General features: G+C 40.1%; 1 protein-coding gene across 1 annotated transcript in view; it reads left to right on the top strand.

Annotated features, from left to right (window-relative positions):
• DNASE2 (deoxyribonuclease 2, lysosomal) overlaps positions 1 to 22,976 on the top strand; it is a 331,195-nt gene that overhangs the window by 143,699 nt on the left and 164,520 nt on the right. The gene's annotated exons all lie outside the window — the stretch shown is intronic.

Below are 22,976 nucleotides of genomic sequence, written 5' to 3'. Positions count from 1 at the left end.
CACTTGCTGGATCGCTGGTAAGCTGTGCTAGTGTGTAAAAGAAACAGCCAAAGCTATAAATCCAAAGCGAAGTTCCACATTAAATAGGATGTTTAAAGTCTATGCAGACCAAAAAACACTTTATAGATGTAAAATGCTGACAGTCTCTTCAAGCAAACTGGAAACAGACGTGGAAGTTAAAAACTTTCAATAATTCCAAAACCTTTATTCAAGTATAAAAGGGGTATGGATTTATAGCTTTGGCTGTTTCTTTTACACACTAGCACAGCTTACCACCGATCCAGCGAGTGAACTTGTAAGTCAGTATTGTGCCTGGTTTGAACTTGAGCTGATGTTTTATTGATTTTATGCTGACTTCTTATCTCATATAGTAGCCAGCTAAGGTCAACTGTGGGACAGTAATGGGCACATGGAATGCATTGGCACTATTCAGGTACACATCAGCCATTTTGTGTTAACATTTGCACAGATGTGATTCATGTATCTTTTATGCAGGGCAAATGCATTGGAAGCAGGTGTTGTGAAGGAGACTTCTACTTCCTGAATTACCCACATCTGTGTGTATTTTCTTTGCATGCTTCAGTTTCATCTGTCCCCTGTAAAACATGCTGGTTCATTTGCTACAGTAAAATATATCCATAAATCTATGGTCCCAGTGCACTTACCCACCTAACAAGTAATAAAATAAGTAAATAAATGAAACACACCTTCCCTATATTCCAGACACTTGGAATGCCTGTGCACTAAGCATACAAACTATATATATATTTTATTTTAAATAGATCACATTCAGGGAAGTTTTCATTCTTTCCAGGCATTCCTCTGACAACAGAGTGCCCCTTTCAATACTGGAAGTGACTGCAGCACCCAGCCTTGTCCTGTAGCTCTTTGTTGCAGTAATGATCCCTTAGCCTACATCTACAAAATTTGGCAATGACTGGCTCCCATCCTCCAGTTCCCCTACTCATCTTTGCAGTGATTGGAGTTAGTGTCCCATCTGACCATCTTAATGGTGATCAGAGCTTACCAATGTATGCAAACTTATCACTAATGGCAGCATTCCTAGACACCTGTACACCCATCCTAGCAGAGACTTAAGCTCCCTCCTCCAGTGGCTAACCCCTTCTAACAGTCATTGGTGTCCCTAGCTGACCCACACACCTCACATATTCTGTGAGTGATTGAAATCCTTGATGTACTCCCACCTTATATGTTGGTGATCATTCTGTAAATGAGTGCACCCACCCATACCTATCTAGTGTAACATGTGTTAGTCTTTCCGTGTTCTGCAGCCTACCTGTCCAGGTGAATCACAATGCCTACCTTTCACCTACCAGTTTTGTCAGCAGTTTCCCTTCTCCACCTAGCAGTCAGAAGCTGGTCTGTAAAATATCCCCAACAGGCTGTTTACCTGAGTAGTTGTCAGACTTTATGGACTTTCTTCCCCGGAAGTACTTTCTAGTATAAGCAATGTCAAATATCCTCTGCAATGAACAGCTCTAGTGCACTGTTCTGCCCTGTCCTCTTCATGAAGCTGCCACATACTTATATTTAGTGAATCCTTTTAAGAATTATTCCTCCCAGTACTGCATTGGATGGCTGGTTACTTGCAATGTTAACAGCCCCTATAACATTACAGTGTGCTAGATCTTATTTCCATGAGTGTAACTCCCTGCCTCCAGTACCGGGCTGTCATCCTTAAGGAATGGCATAGGTGATACCTGTGCAGTAGTGATAATGGGGTCAGTGAAACGTGTGGCACTGATAGCCTAACATTATGCAACCTGACCAAATCCATTGAGTGCTTATCAACATTTTTATACTAGAACATTCGTTTTTACATTTGGGTCTGTGGAACATAAGTTCATGGATTCATAGACATATACTAGGCTAATGACACCAGGGCCTTTTTAAGCTTCTTAGTGCAACCTAACACATTTGTGTCCCTATGTATCATAGGCATTTATTATGAGGTGGTATGTTAGTTAGGACTTTTTTAGAGGTAATGTGGTGAGGTATGTCAATTTGGGCATTACTGTCTAACTCCATCTGTCGGAGACATGGGGGCCAGACCTGGGGTGAATTTCTGATTTCCCATCCAGTGGTCAAGGTTACACTTAAATAGGGTTAGGGATGGACTCTGCTTCACATGGATGGGGAGCCAGTTTCAGAGCATGGGGTTTCTCTGAGACTTAGCTGTCTCTCCAACATATATTGTTTATGACACAAGCAAAATTGAAATTGTTGGATCTAGTGGATGTGATGCTGTTCATTTTGCAGATGTGCAAAATGTTTGTCAGAGCTGGATCTGAGGATGCCTTTTATGTCAGGCATAGATCACTTCTCAGTGACCTGTAGTAGACAGAGTACAAAGATGGGGCTTTAAGGCGATCCATATAGGCCAGTGTGTTTAGACCCTGGATCCTTCTGGTTAGGAACCTACGTGGGCTTTCCAACTCTTGCATATATCTGGTCAGGTACATACTGAAGGGGGCATTATATACTCAGTGATGAGTGACATTTTGACTTCCTTGGACCTGAATACCATGCCCTTACTTATAAATTGGGCAACATAGAATGATTTCTTGGTACATTGACTACATTTGTCAAAATCCATATTACTGTCTACATATGTTCCCAGATCCCTGACTACTAGGTCAACTCTTAGGGGTGTCTTATTGATGGAGTAATTAGCCTGGATGGCAGTTTTCCCAAAAAGCACTATAATGCATTTCTTGGCATTGAGTTTTAATCCTTAACTTTGACACCAATCACTTGTCTGCATTAGCCCCTCTTGTAAGACATTTCTGTTATGGGGAAATCTGTGATCACTCCCAATTTGCAGTCATCTGCAAACTGGTCAGCCAAAGGCCCTTGGCATTAGCCTGTACCTCTGAGAAGTAGATGCCAAATAGGAGTGGTCCCAGCACAGAGCCCTGAGGTACCCTGCTGCTCTCAGCTGGCAGTCCAGTGAGTCATGCAGGGGTTTATGTCCAGCTCAATAAGCTTATCAACTATAACCAATGAGGGTATTGTACAGAATGCCTTAACCAGGTCCAGGTTGCCAGTATGCACTATTTTTCCCCTGTTGCCTTGGTGACCTTCTCCAGATTCAGTAGGCTTGACCTTTCCTTAACAAAGACAAACTGGATTGGGTGCAGTGTCTGAAGGCTGCCTATGTCTTTGTAGATCATTTCAATGATAATTCATTCCATGGCTTTGCATATTTGACTATTCAGACTAACAGGTCATTACATTCCATGGTTAGTTGATGGGTACACTCTTGTGATGTCCGATAACTACTGAAGTTCTCCATTCTCTTGGTACAAAGCCTGTTTTGAGACTATAGTTGAAAAATGACACAAGTTGTCCAGACAGGTCATGTTTCAAGCTATTTAGAAGCATCCTAGGATATTGTTGGGGCCCACTGAGCCTGTGTTTTTAGCCTTAGCGATCCACTGAGCCTGTGTTTTTAGTCTTGGCGACTGTCTCCAGGACCTACTCCCTGTTAGTTGTAGGTGGGGTTATGGTAGTAAATATTCCATGGACGGAGGAAGAGGGGAGTGGGGTTGAAGTTTGAGCCTAATTTGTTTAGCCAGCAAATTTACAGAGTCACTGTGCTCAGTGCTCAGTGAAGCTGCTATCATTAACCACCAGTTCACCGCACTGATGTTTGCTGCCATTGATGTGTCAGACAGCTGTGGAAGGCCTTGTGGTCGTCTTTAGCCTGTGGGGCTATCTTAACCTTGTTGGAGTTTATTAGTTCTCCTAGTTTCCTGTTAGTTTAATTAGAGAGCTCCTATCATTATATGAGTTGCCCTTCCTAAGTTTTAGCCATGGCTTTTTTTTCCTTTTGTTTACACCCTATTAAGATTAGACTTTTTTAAAGTTTGTGTTGGGTTTATTTATAGTAGTTACAGCAGTGTCTTTACAAACATTTACATGGCTGTATAGGGTCTCTGTGAACAATTCTGCATCAGTTGCTGTGAACTCGGGGTTGGGAGGGACATTATATCCTATTAAGCGATAATTTGTCAAAAGGTAATTTGCTTTGGAATAGTTTCTAATTGTTTCAGGTTTTGCTGTGGTTACAGAGTTGATTTTTGTTTAGAAGGAGACAGCTTTATGGCCTGACCTCACCATTGAGGATGTGACACTAGGGGTGAGGGGGTGGAGCCTCTTCCTCATTGGTGAGTACCATGACCAGCATGTTTGAACTTCTGGTGGGTATGCACACTATCTGGTCAAATTGTTTGTCAATTTGGCATTGCCTAAAAAAGGCTCTAAGGAGGTAGATAAAGGTTTAGCCAACATTTGGAAGCCTAGGTGAGAGGTGCAGACCATCCTTTACAAAACAAAGTGGTTTGCTAACCATGTCATCCCATGCTAAAAAATATTGAATCCCACTGGAGAAATACCAGAAACTAAGCCAGTTATTGAAGTCACTCACATTTTGTTCGTACTGTGGAATCATCCTCGGTGAAGGTAAAATGCTTTATGAGCTTCATTAAGGAAGATTGGCATTACCAAAATAAAATGCAGAACAGGATAACTTACAGTGCTTTGACTTTTTAGAATCTGTCGTAGGTAGTCATCTATACATCATCCGCAGCAGGTAAAAAAGGCAGTTATAAAGGGGCAGTTGGTTTGAGCTGCGCGCATGGTATCAGTTTTTGATGAATTTATTGAAGAATGTCATGATATCATGAATATGTTTTTAAATAGAGATTATCCTAATTAATTTGTTAATAACATTTTTCATGAGGTTTTGCATAAAAGAAGTACTTGGTTTTATAAACCGTTGTTAGGACATTCTAGTATAGACACTATGCAACAGTTTGATGTAGATGATACTTTGCAACATATACCGATCATGACACACAATGATACAGACTCTGGTAGTGTTGAAGTTAGTGATAGTAATAATGTGAATATATCCTTTATTACAACTTACACTCAAGATTCTGTAGATATAAGAAGTTTAATCAGTAAGAATTGGATTTTTATAAAAGGGGATATTAATTTAACAAAGATTTTAGGCACACAACCATCTATCATTTATAAAAGAGACCAGAATTTAAAAGATTGGTGTAATGCTTGTTCCAATACAATGTATAATATAACAGGGAAAATGAGAAAATGTAATATGTGTGGTTATTGCTCTTATATTTTGGAAGCTGAACAAGTTTCAATTAGTGGAATACATATAAAGTTAAAAGGGAAATATAACTGCAATACATCTGGGGTGGTCTATGCTGCATTATGTTCACACTGTCCGGCCTATTATATAGGCAAAACTGAAAGGAAATTGAAACAGCGTATATACGAACATGTATACGACATTAATAAGCATTCATGTAATAATGCATTGTATAGACACTTAGTACATTATCCCACACATAAATTTCAATTTATAGTTTTGGAGCAAATTATTCCATCTCCTAGAAAAGGACCTTGGAAAGTTATATTGGAGTCAAAAAAGACTATTGGTGGCAAGTTTATCTTAATGCCACGCAATTTCAAGGTCTTAATGATTTTATATCTATTAAAAGTATTTTAAAGTTAAAAGCTAATAATAGATAGGTAGGCATATGTTATATATGTATAACATATGTTTTATAATTTATAAAATGCATGCCCTTTTAAGAACTACTTGTCTGTAGTAATTGGATAATTGGTTAGGAGGAGAAATAGATATATAAGACTTTTGTTTGTGCATTTATTTGTCTGATGAAGGCTGATATCGCAGCCGAAAGCGCTTACCATTGTATTACATTAAATTTTTGATATTACTTCACCATCTCTGTTGGATTGTCATTGTGCTGCTGGATTTTTTAACTGGTTTGTGTTTCCTGTGGTTTTTAGTACAGTAACTGTTACTAAGAGAAATTGGGACCTTTTCAGGAGTGCCGCCAATCTTATCCAAAGGGTTGAGATGGAACCCTCAATAGTTTACAGGAAAGGTACGTCTTTCAAAAAGTGTTAGAAAGGACAGTGGTGGAAAAAAAGACATGTTCATCTAGGTATGAAAAAGTGTGGTGCTTGTGCATTTTGTTCAGTTATTTTATGTGGAAGTGATTTTACTGTGAGAAATGTTTTGTATAAGATAGGGGGCAAATATAATTCTTGTACAAAAAATGTTGTTTATTTGGCCCAGTGTAAGTCATGTCCTGCTTTCTATGTGGGGATGATTTCTAGGAGGCTAAAGAATCATATATATGAGCATTTACAGGATATCCAGAAACAAAAAAGTACTAATGCATTGTATAGACATTTGAGTTGCAACACAGATCATGTTTTTGGATTTTTAATTATAACTAAGATAGACAAGGATATGCAGGGTAGGGCTGTTGATGAACATTTTAACTTTGTGAATTAAAATGGCAAATTAAGTTGAATGCAACCCAGTACCCAGGATTAAAGGAGGCAGTGTCCATCAGCTCATGTTTAAAGTTGAAGCAATTAAGCATTAAATTATTTTTATTGGTTAACTGGATGGGTGTGTGTTTTTTACTAACCTATTTAACACCCAAAATTTTTGTGGTAATTTAGTTCTGAATAAGTTCCTACTGGGATGAAAGCGGTTAACTCTTTGGATTGTTCGTGGTACTTTTAATATAAGAAATTTTATGCAAGTTTTGGAGGATTTGGTACTTTTTTTGAGTTTCCTGGTATCCAGCACCGTCTTGGTGAGGTTTTTGTGAACATTACACATCCTTCCTTAGATCATCTTTGCAGTATTCCAGTACTATTGGGGTATCTTGCCAAAAAAGCCTGGATGTCCAGACAGGGTACCATAATCTTCTATGCATCCATATGTCTGATGTATGACCTAAGCCCATGGGCGTAAGGCTATAAGTGGGCATATGAGAGTGAGATCCTCAGACTGTCTCGCTTACAGTCAGAATGCATGTCTCGCACCCATCAGTCTGTTCTTTGGGTGGTTGTTGGTGGCATTCATGTCTTTGCTTTTTCAGGTAAGTGCCCCACTGGGAAACGTTCCTGGCTTTCTTTGTATTTTGGTGGTTTAATCTGTTAGATGTCAACTAAGAAGGGGAAGTGTAATTGTAACAGGCAGAGTCCTTATAAGGATCTCCAATCCCAGTATCTGTTTTGTCTAGGAGCCAAACATGACTGTAAGAATTGTCAGATTTTGTAGTTGTTTGTCCCAAAAACCCTGTGTACATCTTTCCTTTTTAAATACCTATTAAGAGACTAAGCTCTTGAAGCACCTCATCCAGTCTAAAATAATGGAACATTTGGCATCCAGTATAATGTTCATTCCTAAAAAGGAGCTCAAATGGCCTAGACCTGAACCATCATCTGCCCAGTCAAACTCTGATGCATCCGTTGAGGTATTGCAAGAGTCTGCGGTACATACGATCATTACTGAGGCTTCCGCAACCACGACCCCACTGGTGGCTGATATAGCATCTGACTATCACATCTCGTACAGCTGACAAATCTGATATGGTTGACAAGGGGAACATATGCTCATAATATCGAACATATGCTCATAGTGTCTGAAGGACCAGAGGGCATCCCTCAAATCCTGGTTCAAAAAGAGGTGTCTGGGTCTCTGATAGAAGTATGTCAAGGCTCAGATTCACCACATTTTATTAAAGTGGATGTCACTGCTAAGAAGAAGAAGAAGAAACAGAAGACTTAAAATGTTTCTCCTTTGGAATTTTGGCCTATTTAAGGCCGTTTTTCCTCTCAAATCTCCTTCTTTCTTTCCTTTCCATTGCACCTTCACCTTTACTTACTTAAAAGAGACAACATGAGCCCTCTTCTGAGGAGGATGAGGTTCTGATTCCAATGAAAATTCCCCTGGCCTACTCATCTCAAGTTCACTCCCCAGGCCAAATGACTTCTGGCAATGAGGATACATTATCCCCCAAATTATCTGTTGGGGAAAATCTCCTTTAAGAAAACAGTCACAAAAATGAAGCATCATTTTGACTGGGAATCTAGATAACTGTCTGATTTTACACTTTACTGGAGGTTGGTACTCGTACGCCAGCACCAGTTCCCTCAATTTTGGATCCTCTTCTGGATGCTTTTGCATTCACTTCTACTTCGCCCAACTCTCATCCTCTGGCCTCTGACAGGTTCTATAAAGTACTTGAAGACTTGAAATTCTTGTATAAAAATCCTTTGGCAGACCCCTGTGTGTTTTCTCTTTCCACAGATGAGCCTTACAACCTTTGATCAGCTGCTAATGCCCTACCCTTAGACAGAGATGGTAGGGCCATGGACAGATATGAAAAGAAGGTTTATACCTTTGGCACTCTGGCCTTCAGAGCATTGAATTGCCAAATACAAATGACTAAATATCTGTTGTCTGAATTTACAAAATCCTTTCTCACCTTGGATTGTATGAAACACAACAGCAGGCTATTTCCATGGTGGTTCAGGCTACCCAGATGACAAGACGTAGTATTAAGTGTAGCTGTGATGCAGTGGAAGTGTCAGCTGATATTGTATCTCTTATCAGAAGATTTGCATGGCTTTGTTTTCCAGCCCTTCCTGAGGATATTAAAGCTACACTTTTAGATTCTTCTTTTGATAGGAATCTGTTATTTTGGTCCTGAGGCCACAGACATTTTTAAATCCTTACAGAACAAGGAAATGTGATGTAAGATTTCAAGTAAATCTTCATTATCTCTGTTCCCAGGTATCAGAGGAACTACCTAACTTAGTCCTCTTCTTTTTCTCACAGGTTCCCTAGGTCTACTCATAAGGACGGAAAAATGCCAAGAAAGAGATTTCAAGATAAGGCTACTATAGACACTCACGTCTGGGAAACCTCCCTTTCCAGACAAATTCATAGATTGTTACTAGGCTAATGACTTGAGGGGAGGGACCTTTCTAAGCCTAGCCAATTTTTCCAAAAGAATAATGACATACTATATCCAAATAGGACTTTGAGGGCCAGGCATTTATAATCTACCTCTGTCCATAAAGGACATGAGAACCAGACCCAGTGTACATTTCCTATTCCCCATCCACTGGTCTAGGTTACTCTTAAATTGGGTAATAGACAGACTCAGCTTCACATGGATAGTAAGCCTTTTTCATAGGAGGGGCAGTCTCTTGGACATATATTTGTGTTTCCAGCATGTTCTGTTTAAGTCACAGACAAAATGCAGGTCCTTAGACCTTGTATTTCTGGACCCTGTATTTCTGGTACTGTTTGACTTACAAATATGCAGGAGATTTATAAGTGCAGATGCCTTGTAAGTCAGACATAGATTACTCTTCAGCAGCCTGTAGGAGACTGAGTAGAGGGAAAAGGTTTTAAGGCACTCTGCGTAAGGCAGGTTTGTTAAACCTTGCATTCTTTTTGTTTAGGAACCTCGGAGGTCACTCTAGTTGCTGCACATGCCTGGTGAGGTACATACCAAAGAAAACATTGTACTCTATGATTGGTCTGACAAGGATAGACTTCAGTGGGATAATAAATTCTTTATACCTAGATGCCATGCCCTTACGTATAAGTTGAACAACATAAAAAGATTTCCTCACCACTGTGGCCACGTTATGATCAAAGGTATGGCTACTATATCTATGTGTATACCCAGATTCCTGCCCACTGGGTTGACTCTTGGCTAGTAACTGGCCTCTTGATGGAGGTAGCCTCTCCTATTTTGACCTCATGGGTCCTATTAATGAGCCAGTTGGCAATCCAGTGGGTGATAAAAAGATTTATATCTAAATTAGTGAACTTGTCTGTAATGTCTGAGTCATATTGTATCAAAGTGCACAGTCTTACCCTCATCCATTGCTTTGGTGACCCTCTCAAAGAAATCCACCAGATTTAATAGGTATGACCTTCCTTTAATGAAACTAAACGTTGATGAGTCCAGCATTTGCAGGCTACCTATGTCATTATTTATCATGTCCATAATGATTATTTCTGTAGCCTTACATACGAGGCTGGTAAAACGTATGGGCCTGTAGTTGCCCGGTTCAGTGGTTGGACCTCCTTTGTGCAGGGGAATGACTGTAGTTATCTTCCATTCCTTGGGCAAAAAGCTTAACTGTTGGCTCCAGCTGAAAAGTTATTCAAGTGGATTAGAGTGTTGATGTTTCATGCTATTTAGTAAGCATCCTGGGAAGTTATTGGGGCCCATTGATGCAGTGTTTTTGGCCTTGGAAAGTGCAATGATGTTCCTTTGTAATGGTTGGGGGGATTGCAGTATGTTGTATTTCCTTTGGACTATTGGGAGAAATGGGGGGGAGAAAGTTGAACTGAACCTGTCAGCTGAAAGGTTGGTAATTGTTTCTGATTCAGTGCGGGTGATGCCGATGCCATTTACAATAAGTTGTGCCCATTGTTGCATATTTCCCCCTGTGGTTATGGACATCGCCATTGTTGCATTTTTCCCCATGTGGTTATGGACATCACAGAAGAAAGCTTTGTGATTGTCCTTTACCTGAGAAGCTATTTTTTTCTTCAAAGGTAGCCTTTGAAGTATTAATTAGCAGTCTTAACTGCCTGTGTAGATTGGCCAAAGGGCTGTTAGTATATAGGACTTTGTTCCTCTTATGCTTGGCCAAGATTTTTTTCTTTTGTTATACTGATTGATATTGTTCCACCAGGGTGGCTTGTATTTGTAGTTTGTTTTATTCTTAAAAAGTGTGGGCACAGCTTGCTCTATACAGTTGTCAGTATGGCTGTACAGAGATTGTGTAAGTAGCCCACCATATGCTATGACACTTAAGGTTTGGGGGTGCTTAGTAGGCAGAGTTTAGCCTTGCAATAATTCCTAAAGGTTTTTGGTTTCACTGGGTCCCCAGATTTAAAATTTAATTCAAGCAGTATTGGCTTATGGCCAGATCTGATGAGAGAAGACATTACATTGGGTGAGGAACATCGCTCCCCCATGTTCATGAGTGCAAGGTCAAGGATGTTTGTACCCCTGCTAGAAGAATGTACCAATTATTCCAGGATGTTGGTATTAATGAAGTGTAGGAATCGCTGGGCTTGTGCATTAGAAGTGGTGTAGGATTTCCAGTCTATACAGGGGTAATTGAGATGTCCCATGAAGATCATATTAGGTTTAATGGTGAGGGACTCTACTATATTGATTATAGGTTTTATGGGTTTCCTGGGACATGGACATGGTCCTATACATTGCAAGGATATGGTACAAGACCCTGTTTATGGTGAGATGCACATGTATGAGTTCCAGTGGGTCACAGACTTTAACTAGTCTGGATGTGAGGTCATTTTTAATATAGGCTGAAACTCCTCCACCTTTAGTTCCCTCCTGCGCAGTAGCTGGTCTAAATGTTTGAAAGGCATTACAACCTTGATTACTGGGGTACTGTCTTTGACTTTAAATCTTTTTCTCCATTACTAGACAGATGTCTACACTCTCTAGGGAGATGACGGCTTGCAGTGTGTGGACTTTCTTGTTAAAGCTTCTAGCATTGAGCAGGGCCACCTTCAGATATTCCTTCATAGATTCATTTAGATCAGGGGTTTATCATTTTGACATTGCCCAAAAAGGCACTATGGGGTGGAAAAGGTCTTTGCTAATATCCAAAAACCTAGAAGGGCTAAGTGCAGACCATTCCTGGCACAGCAGTGTGGTCTGTCAGCCATGCCGTCCCAGGCCATCAAATATTGCACACCCTTGGATTGACACCAGAAGCTAAACCAGTTGTTAAAATGAATCATTTTCTGTTGGTAACATGGCATCATCCTTGGAGAAGTTAATATCCTGCTCAGTGCTAGGCTCATACCTGCCTGAGACACGTAATCAGTGAGCTCAATCATGTCTCACTTCATATAGTCAAGGGATGTATGTCTGAGGTCATTAACACCCACATGGACTAGGACAGTCAAATTGATACCTTGTTTCAATGACCTGAGTGTCTGTGTGACTTGACGGAGCCTAGCTCTGGAAAGGCTGCTAATGGTGACTCCTCTCCTTACTCAGTCTGGTGAGGGGGACATTGGTGTGTCTCACTATAGAATCACCAATGACCAGGAAATTTGGTTGTGCACTGGTTTGCCTTAAGGGCTTAGCAGTAGAGACATTGGATACAGTGTTACTGTGTGTAGCTGTTGGTAATGTTTTAACGGGGTGTTTACATGATGGCTGAGGATCATTTCTTTGATTGTGCTTTGTAGGAGGTCTTAGTGTTTTAGGAAGGCTACCTGCAAGTGCCACAGCACTGACAACCTGTATTGATTAGTTTGGGTCTGTGAGAGAATTTTGCCTCTAGCATTAGTTATTTACTTTTCTTTCATATTTTATCTGTTTTATTAAGAGCAAATGGGTTGTTAGTGTACATGAGGCAATTGCTACAATGACTGGGAATACCCATGTCAACCAGACTGGCCACAGAAAGTGAGTCGGGAAGTGCATATCCATGGCTACTGATCTACTAGGGAAATTTAAATATTGACTAGGTCAATAAGACAAGGAACTTGATGAGCAGTGCTTGGCTATGCGCAAACTAGATGCTCTAGTAGTTAAAAAAAAAAAAAAAAAAAAAAAAGCTCTGTAGGCAGTAAGGGTATTTTAAGGGAAACTTGCACTGTGAAAAATCATTGTCTTCACAGATTTCAAGAGGGAATTACTCTGCAAGATATTGGTGACTATACAAGTCACTGCTAGTTGCTGCTGCATGGAGAGAAGCAATTCTAACTAAATACTGTAAAAATGGCTGAGAAGTCTAGATATTCAACACTGAATTACTGCTGCTATGGCAAAAACAATGCAAAAACAAGTGCTGAAACATTAGTCAACTTGTTCGTAGGTTGTGAGCCAAGCATTGTGCAACTGTGGTACTTAAAAAGCAGCGATTTCATTAAAAAACAGACACACAGACACACACACACACACACACACAGACACACACACAGACACACACACACACAGACACACACAGACACACACACACACACAGACACACACACACACACACAGACACACACACAGACACACACACACACACACACACACAGACACACACACACAGACACACACACACAGACACACACACACAGACACACACACAGACACACACCTACACCTGTGGCCAATCAAAACCAGCACATTCTTCCTTTCTTTAAGCAATCCTGGGCCAGAAAATGACTTGGGTCCCGTCTACTCTTACTAAAGTGAAACCAAGGCAGTTCTAACTAAAAACTGTAAAAAAGGTCAGAAAGTGCAGGTATTCAAAAAAGAAACATTCAGTTAATGCAGATGTGATAAAAACAGTGTGAGAAACAAGTACAGAAACAGTGGATATGGTAATGTAAGTCTTAACTTTTGTAGAGTTTAGCAGAAACCAGCAACACTTCTTTTCAAGTAGCATGGTCACCAAAAGTCGCCAAACACCTCAGGTACAAAGATTAACATTTTTAAACAAGCTATCCCTCTAGCCAATCAAATTTATTATTATTTATTTATTTGACATTTGTTTACCGGGAACGTCCAACTGAGTGGGTACCCATTTTCAGCAGAGGCCCAGGGAGAAAAGCTCCAGAGACAACTGCATATTACATTAGCTTATTAAAGAGGAAAAATGAATGTTTTCACATACAAGAAAGAATATACAGTAATGGATAGCACATCATTTTTACGTATATTAGAGGAAACATACTTGCACATTAATTACAGACATTAGATATTACTAAGGGGACTATATACATGAGACAAGTGGTCTTTACAATTATATGATTCAGATCAATATGATTTTTCATGATAGTTAAATGATTTTTGTTTATTATAATTTACTCAGTATACATGTCTTACAGTACAGGGTGGAGGCAGGAGAGGGGAAGTAGGAGACAGAAACTTACGTATTTGTTAGTAAAGTGTGGGGTGTGGATAGGGAAGAAGCAAAAGGGAGAAAGAAAAGTTAGGAGACTGTGTAGCGATGACAGTATAAGGTGTAGGTAAAAGGGGCAAGAAAGCATCAAATTGTATAAAAATGTAATGGCAAGATGGAGGTTAATGCTGTTAAGTTACAAATTAAAGAGCTGTTTGATTAACCTGATGTAGAACATAAGCAGAGCCATGTATTTTTTAGATAGTTTTTAAGAGTGTGTGTGTGAAGGTTTTGAGGGGTGTGCCTCTCCTTACAGATGTGGGCATAGTTTTCCATGTTTTACTTATGGACTGAGGATACAGCAAATACCCTATTGATTTAGTTGGTTTATGAACAGTAAGTTGAACTTGATTACTTGATTGCAGGGGCCATTTAAGGGAGTGTTTTTGTAGTATAGAATTTAAGGATGGCCGGGTGGCTGGGTAATGAATGATTTTATGTGTGGTGATTAGCTGAATATGTTTTAGGCAGTCTGGTAGTTCTAGCCAGTTAAGTGTTTTCAATGCATTGCAGTGGTCGGTACGGCAGTGAGAATTTGATGCTTGTCTGGCTCTTTTATTATAACATTGCTCAAGTTTTTGAGTAAGTGAGATTTGAAGATTAGTGAAGATGGGGCACCATAAAGAAGAAGAAGGCAGAAGATAGCTATGGAGGTGAGGAAGTTTCTGGCTCTAGTGTAAGCTTAGTTGTTGGTGTGCTTTTTTGATGACATTTTTTATGTGTAAATCAAACTTAAGGTTGTTGTCGATGGTCATACCTAATAGTTTTGCATTGGTTATTACTTGTATAAAATATATTCCATTAGTAATACCAATAAAGTTCTATTTTTCACGAGACAGAGATTTAGGATAGAAAAGTAAAAGTTTGGTTTTCTTTGCGTTAAGCAGGAGTTGGGAATTTTGTAACCATTTTTCGGTGTCAGTGAGGGATTCTTGTTTAATTTGTTTTATTTGGTTGGTGTGTATATGGTTGTTGGAAGTACATGTAAGTGTTGAGTCATCAGCCTACTGGATGTGAGAAGCATGTTGTGTGCAAGTGTGAAGATTATTTGTAAGGATATTAAAGAGGAGAAGACAAAGGACTGATTTTGTGGGATGCCAGTGTTGACAGGGAGAAAAGGGTAGAGCACTGATTGCCATTTTACTGACTGGCATCTGTTGGTGAGAATTCTTGAATCAGTTTAGGGTGTATGGTGTTAGATCAGTTTACTATTAGATTTTCGAAGCAAAGTTCGTCGACTGCACTGTTGTCGAACATGGAAGTTCAAAAATGGTAATATCGAACACCAAAAGCCAACCTAGGAACAGTTTTAACATGGGTTGTGATAGGTGTTCAGTGTTATTGCCGAACTACAAACCTCTCCCCTATCTCAACCCATGTTAAAACCCATTCCTAGGTTGGCTTTTGGTGTTCGATATTACTGTTTTCAAACTTCCATGTTTGACAACAGTGCAGTCGATGGAGCTCGCTTTGAAAATCTAATAGTAAACCGTTAGATCAAAGGGTGACATTTGCACTAGTAGTTTAGTATGGCTGGCTGTATCAAAGGCCTTTGATAGTTCAAGGCATATGGAAGAGAAGGCTTAAGAGCTGTTATTTGTGCTATGGGAGAGTCGAAAACCATGCTGGGTTTGAGTTAGAAGTTTTCCTTCTTTGAGATATTGCGATATTGTAGGAGTTGTTTGTGAATACATTTTTCTAAAATTTTAGCGAGGGGGGATAGGATAGCTATTGGTCTGAAATTATTGATGACTATAGACGTACCATATTTGTGGAGGGAAATGATATGTGATTTTCTAAAGATTTTGGGGGACATAGTTTTCCTGTATGCATCTATTTATGATTATGTACATGGGGAAACATATGCTACCTGCTGTTATTTTAAGGAATTCACTCGGTAGATTATTTGCAGAGCAGATTTTTAGTTTGCTTAAGAGTTTTTTTTTTTTTATATAGGCTGTAGATACTGGCTGATGTGTAAATGATACTAAACCTAATACTGGGTGATTTTAACTACCCTGCCATTAACTGGGAAAACTACTCATGTCCCAACACCTTTGTGCAACGGTTCTTGGAATTCATAAATTCCAACGCCCTGGATCAACTAATCCATAGTCCCACCAGGGGCTCCAATATCCTAGACCTGGTCATTACCAACATGGGAAATCAATGCTCCATACCTATGGTCACCCCCTCATTAGTCAGGTCTGAGCATAAGCTAATCACCCTTAACATCCACATCCCCCCCACCCCCCCTAAAGAAACCACCATAAAAACTTCTCCAAAGCCAACTTCATGCTACTCAAGTCAGAAGTGACAAACTTCATGACACCCATGCAGACGGGAACTGAAAGTTCAACTGCTGAATCATACACTAAGGCACTGTACGAGCGCATCCACTCATGCATGAATCGTGCCATCCCAAATAGAACCAAAATGTTCTCATCCAAAAAAAGGAAGCCAATCTGGTGGTCCCCTGCCATAAACAAACTTTACAGCAAAAGGAAGAAACTTCTGCAGAAAAGAGGAAAATCCCAGGATGCAAAAAACTCCCTTACTAGCCTCAGTAAGAAACTGAGATGCCTCGTAAAATCCTCCAAAGCTAGTTACAAAAATAAAATTGCCAAAGATTCCAAAGACAACCACAAAGCATTCTATAACTATGTCAAGAATCTAAATGGCAATGCTCTGATCTGCTGTGAGCTAAAACAGAATGGCATTAAATATACTGATCCGAAGGATATTGCCAATATCCTGGCAGATCGATTCAGTGCCAACTTCACCCCTCTCTCACCCCCTAAATGGCCCATCTCAATACCGGAAGATTGCCAAATTCCAGTAATAACGGCCACACAGGTACAAAACGCACTCTCTAAAGCCAAGAATACAGCATCCATGGGACCAGATGACATCCCGGGCTGTGTACTACATGAACTACAATATGAACTGGCACCTCACCTAAGTGTCATGTTTAATCATAGCCTCACCTCAGGTTTCGTGCCCACTGAGTGGCTCAGAGCTACAGTTATCCCAATCCACAAGGGGATCCACCTTGGATCCCGGAAACTACCATTCCATCAGTCTGACAAGCCTTATCTGCAAGGCCATGGAGCGTATTATCATGGAACTTATAAACAAAGACATTGGCAACCTTCAAACACTGGACCCCCCCCCCCCCAGTTTGGGTTTGTGAAGGGACGATCTTGTCTCCTGAACCTGATTGACTTCTTTGAATCAGTCTCCAGAGCCATGGACAAGGGTAAGGTGGTCCTCACAGCCTATCTAAACCTTGCCAAGGCCTTTGACGCCATCCCCCACTCTGGAATCATAGATAAACTTACTAAGTTGGGCATTAATCCCTATGTCACCCAATAGGTTGCTAAATGGCTTACTGATAGAACCCACACTGTAAAAGTAGCCGATTCCAAATCCAGCTCCAGACAAGTGACAAGTGGAGTACCTCAGGGTTCAGTCTTGGGGCCGCTCTTGTTTGGCATCTACTTCTCTGAAGTACAGGTCAACACTAAGGGACTCTGGCTAACAAAGTTTGCAGATGACTGCAAACTGGGAGCCATTATTGAATCCCAAATGATGTGGATACTCTACAAAAGGGCCTTACAGAAACAGATGCTTGGTGCCAGAGCCATGGGCTCAAGCTCAATGCCAAGAAATGTATTGTTATCCCTTTGGGAAAAACATGTATCCATGAATTACCATATAGGTGGCAGTACACTAAACACAGAAAGTGTGATAAGAGACTTAGGGACACAGGTGGACAGTGGTCTCACCTTCGATAACCACATCGCCACAACAGTCAGGAAATCCTTCTATGTGGCACACCTCATCACGAAGGGCTTTTCATCCAGAAAAAGGAGGTCATTGTCCCACTGTACTCATCCCTCATTAGACCCATTATAGAATGCAACGCCCCATTTGGTATGTACCTCTCAAGACATCTGCAACAACTGGAAAGGCCTCAGAAATACCTCACTAAAAGAATCACAGGCCTAAAGCAGATGCCCTATGCTGACCGCCTTAAAAAACTCCAGCTATACTCTGTAGCATATCGTCTACTCAGAGGTGATCTCTGCTTAAAATACAAGGCCATGTCAAACCCAGAGCTGTTGGACATGCTACACTTAAAGAAATCCCAATCCCTCAGAGCTACACGCTTCAGGGATCTAAACCTTGTCATCACAATAAACAAAACATGCTGGAGGGATAGGTTGCTGACCCAGAGACTCCCCAGACTCTGGAATAGATTGCCCATACATGTCAAGCAGAGTGCCTCTTTGGACCTCTTCAAGAGGAACCTTGACGATTGGATGGGAGAAAGGAAATTCACCCCAGGGATCACGTCAGTCACCCTGCTAGACAGGGGTCCAGGAAAGTAAATAATGTGGGAAGAAATAGCCAGGGAATTGTTATGGCTAGGCTTGTATAGGCCCTAGGGCTGATAGCCTAGTACCAACCTATGAACCTATGAGGAGGTAGTAGTTTGTTGTTTGTGATCTGGAGTATTATGACTAAATTGTTTTGTAATAGATGCTGTGTTGTCTACAAATTAGGTATTAAGTTGTGTAGCAGTGTCCAGAGGTGTATTATTTGGACATGGATTAGGATTATATTTTTGCCCTGGTTGTAGTATTTTCTTGATGATTGACCAGAATTTCTTGAGTTTGGCTTTGCAGTTATTTTAGGGTTTGCTGTAGTATGTCTTTTTGCCAGAGATTTTCTGTCTTTTGTCCTGGTTATGAAGACTTTTATATTGTTGGAAGTTTTGTGAGGTTTTGTTTGCCAGTTTTTCCAGGCATTGTCTCTAGTTTGCATAAGTATTCGTGTAGTGGTAGTCAACAAGGGTGCATCTCTGTTTTTTTTTTTATTTTATTTCTGGGGGCTGCCAATTTGTTTAGGGTGTTAAGAAATATTGAGTTAAATTTCTCAACAGTATCGTCTAGTGGGATGTTTCTCGGTGTATTCTAGTTTATTGAGGAGAGGATATTTTTGAATGTTTGAGGGTTAGAATTTGTTGTGCTATGAATAGTTTTTATAGGTTTTGGAGGATTTTGTGTGTGATGTTTGGTAAAGACAGGTAGATGGTTACTGAGCGGATTTGATAGGGTGCCAGATGAGGTAAATTTTAGTGGGGTCAGATACCAAGATAAAGTCTAGCATGGAATTTGAGTTTTTGCTAAAGTGTGCTGGAGTTTGTATCACTTGTTTGTATCCAAAAAGATTTATGCTAAATTTACGGGTGGTACATACAAGGTCCAGCCAGTTCATATTAACATCTTCTAGTATTAATGTTTCATGAGGGATGGAATTTGAGGTCTAGTGTAGAATGTCTTCTAATACATTGATATTATTGCCCAGGGGAATATATAAGGTAATGATACAGATTTGTTTGTGTTTGTTTAATTTGAGGAAAGTGATAAGAAGTTCTGCAGTATTGAATTATGTATGGTATGGTGGCATTGTAAGGGATTAAGTTGAGACAATCTGGGTATATTATTGCTACATCACCGTCTTTCCTTTTATTTTGGTCATTACTAATTATGTTATAGTTTGGTGATAATATGTTGCAAATATTTGGTTGCAGCCATGTTTCTAGTTTTTGAACAGCTGTCCAAGCATGGAGTTCTATGAGTTTATTTTAAATGCTTCTAGCATTTTGAGTTGTGAACTTTAGTTGACTACTGTTAGATGGATAAGGTGCTGTTTGATTTTGTTCAGTACTGTGGACTTTGTTTTCTTTTGAGATCCGTTTTGCTGGACCTGTATTAGGGTGAATGTCACCACTGGTTAGGATTGATGTGTGTTGGACTAGTGTTTTTAAATATTTATTAGTGTTGTTCTAGCAGGGGATATCATTTTAAGTTTATTTGGTAGTACATTGAGTGTAAGTTTGAAATAGAGGTGCAGTGGGTCCCGATAGATGTCGGTTGTTATTGTATTGTATATTAACTTTAGGTGGGCTAGGTTTATTTGGTAGGTACTTAGTTGGGGAGATGGTAGTGTGAATCTGGTGCCTTTGGTAGAAGGTAAGGTGGCTAAGGCACAGTAGTAGTGCACTCAAGCCTATAATTAAGCAGTTCATATTCTTATTGTTATCTAATTTGGGAGTGATAAGTAGTTTGGGAGAGAAATTGTGGGTTGTGTAAGAAATATGTGTTTGATGGAATAGAGAGAAAGTGTGTAAGGTGTGAAAAACAGTTAGCGTTTATATATTCACTGGAAGTAGTGATGAAAGGCTGAGCTACAGCTAGGAGTGATAAGTAATAGGGAGTTAAATGATGATGGAATCTTAAGGTCTATGTGTTTAAGTTGGATGGGAGGGGTTTAGTACTGCTATTTGGGAATGGCTGGATACTATAAATGTAGGTGTAGTATTACTGGGTGGGAATTAAGGGTAGGGGAGCAAAGTGGAGCCGAGCGGGGCCCACACTTGGTGTATGCACTTATGGAAAACTGTCAGTTGGAAAGGACTTTGTGAAGGTAAGAATACTGGTGGGTGATTAATGCATTAGCACAGAATTCAGTATTTATAATCGACCATTTCTGTAAAAAAAAAAAAGGTAAAAAATGCAATGTCTTACAGTACAACCAAATACAATCAGTTACATACAATTGCAAAATAAAGGAACAATAAGACTTACAACAGCAATTCCTAGTTCAGAAGGGCATAGGATATTGTCTCCTGCTACAAGAGTATAGACCAGAAGCCTTCCTAATGTAAGATAACTAGTTTGGAGCCCAAGTGCTTAGATCAGAAACAAGAGGCTTAGAGTAGCAGTTGCAATGTAATCAGGCTACTAACAGCAGTAATAAATGCAGCAGATTAAATGTAACTGAACATTTTAAGAATGTGCAGCCAAAGGCTTAATAAAGCAGGAAGTACAAATACAGTAAAAACAGCTGAATAAAGTGCATTTTTTAGTATGTGGAAAGCAGACAATAGAAGATAATTCAAGTTTCAGACATTAAAGGGTGGTGGTGGTGGGGCCTTCCCACTCGATCTCTCATTACTCAGTAGAATGAGCTGATGAGACTGGGAGGAGTGTCCAAAGTCAGACTTATAGAAGAGGCAGACAAATCAAAAGCCACCAAGTTGAAAAGCACAACAGAAGTAGAGAGGGTGGGTGGTAAAAATCAAATGCAGAAAGAGGTCAGCAATATACAGAGAACAGCAAGTTATACAGCACTACAGGTAAGTAAAGATGCCACTCAATATTTGTAGTTACATGATGAATGCTGTTTCTCAGCTTCTCCCACTAATTAGCTGGATGTTATTCACTGTCTGCAAAAGTATTCTTTTCTAAGTGACCCTAGCCAAGACCTCTTAAAACTCCAAAAAGAACATAAAACAAAACAAAATGTGATGCAACAGTAAAGGTTAAAAAATGGAAGTAACCAAATCAGTCTGACTGTTTTCTGCCACCTCCTCTTCCCCTCAGACCATCCCTCCTCTCTGTCAAAAAGATGCGCATCATCTCTTCCTGCTTGCCAGCTGATGACTTTGGACATGTGGGTTTTGTCCATTATTTGGCAAAGCTACAAAATGACTTTAAAAGCATATTCCACAACCAAGCGCACCTCTTGTCTCCTATTTTGCAAGGTTGTTGAGGACAAAGTGCAATAAAATCTGTGCCTTCACAGCATGTAAGAAAAGGCTTTATTCTACACTTGTCTGGTACCCAGAAATGAAGGAGAATGGACACATTCTAGAATTGTCCCATCTCAAAGCCTTTCTGAAGGTGCCCTCTTTCAAAATGCTTTCTCTGCAGACTCTCCTTCCTTACACAAGCCTTTCTGGTATCGTTGGATTTGAAGTATGCTTATCGTCATATTCTCATTCATCCTTCTTACAAGAAGTCTCCAAGGTTCTCTGCTCGATCATCACACTTTCAGTTCTCTGCTTTACCGTTTGGGTTATCCACAGTCCAAGATTTTAATAAAATGTCTAGTTCCTGCTGCTGCCTTTTGCAGCACTCAGGAAATTCAAATTTCTCCATATCTCAACAGCCTACTGATACAGGCACCCTCTCAGGAAGATCTGTTAAATTATATCCATTATTCCATCTCCATTCTACAGAGCCTGTGGTTTATGATAAATCTAAAAAAAGTCTGCCTAGGCTGCCTACATGGGACCTGTTTTTTTTCTAGGCTGCAGGCTAAATGTGCATCTCACACTGGCTTTTCTCCCACAAGAGAAGGTCCATTTTTTGTCCATGTACTTTCAGTCCTTACTGCTTTTTCAAACCTACCCTGCAAGGGAAATTCTCAGAGATGTGGGTTTCATGGCTACATCTATCCTCATAATTCCTTTTGCAAAACTGCATACAAGAAAGATCCATTGCTACCTAAAATTTCTTTGGTCCCAGCACTGTCTCCTGTATGACACTCTGATCCCTCTAACTGCTTTTCTGAAGAGACAGTTACAGTGGTGGATCTCTCAGGTACATACAGCTCAGTCCAGGTCTTCTATTCAAACAAGCGGTAACTCTCATGAACGTCATAAAGAGAACACATAAATGTAAAGGAAATAAGGGCACTCATTCAGACCCTATAGATTTTTTTTGCACTCATGGAATCCAAGTCCCCTCAGGGTCTTCACTAACAACACAAAAGTCATGTGATATATAAAAAAGGCGGGTGGGTGAGGCAAGTCTTATCAGTTATGCAGACTGGCTCCTAAAGTATTGGAACAAAACTGTAAAAGCAAACCTGTCCCTACATCCAGTTTACATTCCCTTCCATGGCAATGGCCTGGCAGATTCTGTAAGCAGATCCCTTGAAGATCCTCACAACTGAATGTTGAATAGGGAGGTCTTCTTAGACATAGTCTACAAATGGGATTTTCCTCAGATAGACCCTTTGTCTCCATTCACAACAAGCAGCTCAAGCTGTTTTGTTCCAGGATTCATTGCCCCAGGCTTGTAGAATGGATCCTATGTCATTTCCTTGGGAGGGGAAGTTTCTATATGCCTCCCCTTCTCTTTCTCGAATACCAAAGTTTCTGGTAAATATCAAAGGGACATGCCAAAACTCTTGTTTGTGACTCCCTTTTGGCCCAAGCAACACTGGTTCTCTCTTCATCATCTGGCCAGAGATCATAATCTCAA

Source organism: Protopterus annectens, chromosome 9.part0 (genome assembly GCF_019279795.1).
Source record: "Protopterus annectens isolate FY-2018-M chromosome 9.part0, PAN1.0, whole genome shotgun sequence".
Lineage (NCBI taxonomy): Eukaryota > Metazoa > Chordata > Ceratodontiformes > Protopteridae > Protopterus > Protopterus annectens.
The sequence above is the reverse complement of the archived record's forward strand: the minus strand, read 5'-3'. Positions and strand labels throughout refer to the sequence as shown.